We start from the raw sequence: 2,372 nt of genomic DNA, 5'->3' as shown, positions 1-2,372 counted from the left end.
TAGATACACTATAATCCAAAGTGCGCACGGGCGTACACCGTCTAGTTTATATAAAATTGTGGACCCATTGGATCCATAAGGTATTCCTTTTTATAGTGATAGCCCAAGATAACTTACAAATAACTGCTCTATTCCAGTTGTAAACATCTATTATGCTCAATTCTCCTGCTGGGTTAGGCAGGCACAGTTTCTCCCAAGTCACCAATGCTCTTTTGAATGTGTCCACACTCTAATCCATAGAAAATTTCTACATACACTAGTAATAAATTGGGTAATTTTCTCAGGCAAGAGATATACTTGGGCTCGGTAGGTTTGCATCTCAAATAGGGCACTCTTATTCGTAGGCATTTTGTCATAGAATTTGGGACCCCAATTTAATGTTTTGATTTGAAATCAACGTTTTTTAATGATATGTACAAAATTTCAACTTCAACTTCAAATCATGATTTCAAATATCAAATTCTCCAAAAAGTAGGATTTCAAATTGTAAGATGCGATTTCAAGTTTTGTTAAATGTAAAACTTGACTCATGAGTTTATATTTATATAAAAGATTCATAAGAATATCTACCAAACATATTTACTCTTATCAACGCTGTTTATGTTTACTTTAATCAGAAAATGTGTTACACCCCGTATCTTAAACTAAGGTTAGACTCGTATCGTTAGAGTTTTAGTGGGGAAAAAACTGAAGGTTTGAACGTTTTGCAAAAATGGTTGATAGGCCTACTTCGGGCAGCCATAACTCCTTGATTGGTTAGGAATTTAGGAAAGTACCCTTAATGAAAGTTGTAGTACATAGAAATACCTTTCTAACGATATAAGGACCAGGCCAATCAGAGATCTGAGCAAGGAGATATGATCCTCTCAAGATGGCTGTTAGTAAGGCGCTTAAAATTTTGTAGAATCTCCTAAGTTTTCGATACATCTGCCTTCCAGTCCAATTTCCCTTTGAAATACCTTCCCAACGGTATATTATGGAGCCTTAATGGAGCTCTGTGCAAGAAGTTATGCCTATTTACCGAACACTACGCAGAACCGATACATGTCACTAGTGAGGGCGCGTGCGATGGCCCCGCGTCGCGGGCTGATCGCACAAATACATCCTTTCTGACCACTGACCTGCAGGGGGTCGCGCGCTGCATGTGCATTGCGGGCCCATTGCGTAAAAGGTCAGGTTTGGGGTCAAAAGTCGGGTTTTCGCCTTTTAAGTTATATTTAAGCTTGGAGTTTATTTCCCTAACACCCCTAGTCACAAAAAATCACCCTAAAGTCAGACGGAACAAGTCCCAAGCCTCAAGAACCCTCCAAGGTAAGTTTTATCATGATTCTAGGTTGAATTCAAGTCCCTAATCCCTTTCTAACTTGAGTAAACCCTTCTAATCGATAGAGTTGTGAGCGGAACATTATTGTTGGGCGTGGAAATTCTAGAACTCGAATTCAAGAGGATTGAACTTCAAAAAGGTAATGCTTCTACACTCTAATCATTCATAATAGCGAATTGATGAGTTCTTGGGAGAATAATAAATGAGTTTAGTAAAGAGAATTACACGAACTATGCTAGGTTTTTGATTGTTGACTTGAGATTGTTGTAATTATATGGGTGATGAAGAATGATGTTAATTACACCTAATTGAGTTTGTAGAATCACCTAGAAGTAATAGAATGGGAATTGGGGGGAAGGAAACACCATTAAAGAAGGTTGTGGAGCTTTATGCCCACCAAGTGTTTGATAAAATGCTTAGATGACCAAAGCATGAATATTATTGCTAATATGGAATCCCTTTGACTTGTATTGCTATAGATTAAAGTTGAAAGGGTTGACGAACGTTGTATTACACTCAAAAGCAGGAAGTTAAGGTATGTGAGGCTAACTCTCTACGTTTGGGAATGTTAGTGATTCTCCCTACACCACGTTCTTTTACAACGTTACTAATTGCCTCAGAAATATAGTAAAGCTTAGTTCCTTGAATAGTTGGAGAACTTCTATTCTCTAGTTTCATAATTCATTCATGACTTTCATTCCGAATGTTGTGAGCTCAGTACGTAATCAATATAGACTTGTGTTTGATCCCCATGAGTCTCAATCTAGAATACTCAACATGTTTATAAATAGGTAAAGCTTCAGCTCTCATAATCAGTTCATGAATACATGTCCCGATGTCAATGTTGTATCTTTCAAAGATGATTCTCAGTTCTTTTATGTAAATTATTTAATGAGGAACACCTGTGTTATTGGGCGTAAGGCCGCAGTAATGTATACATATATTTGGGCCCGAGGCCGCAGTTTGTGCGCATATATATATATTGGGCTTGAGGCCGCAGATTATTTACTCAGATAAACAGGTGATTCACTATTCAGAACAGGGAGTA

The sequence above is a fragment of the Lycium ferocissimum genome, chromosome 9 (assembly GCF_029784015.1).
Source record: "Lycium ferocissimum isolate CSIRO_LF1 chromosome 9, AGI_CSIRO_Lferr_CH_V1, whole genome shotgun sequence".
In the NCBI taxonomy this organism is placed as follows: domain Eukaryota; kingdom Viridiplantae; phylum Streptophyta; class Magnoliopsida; order Solanales; family Solanaceae; genus Lycium; species Lycium ferocissimum.
This window is presented reverse-complemented; position numbering follows the sequence as displayed.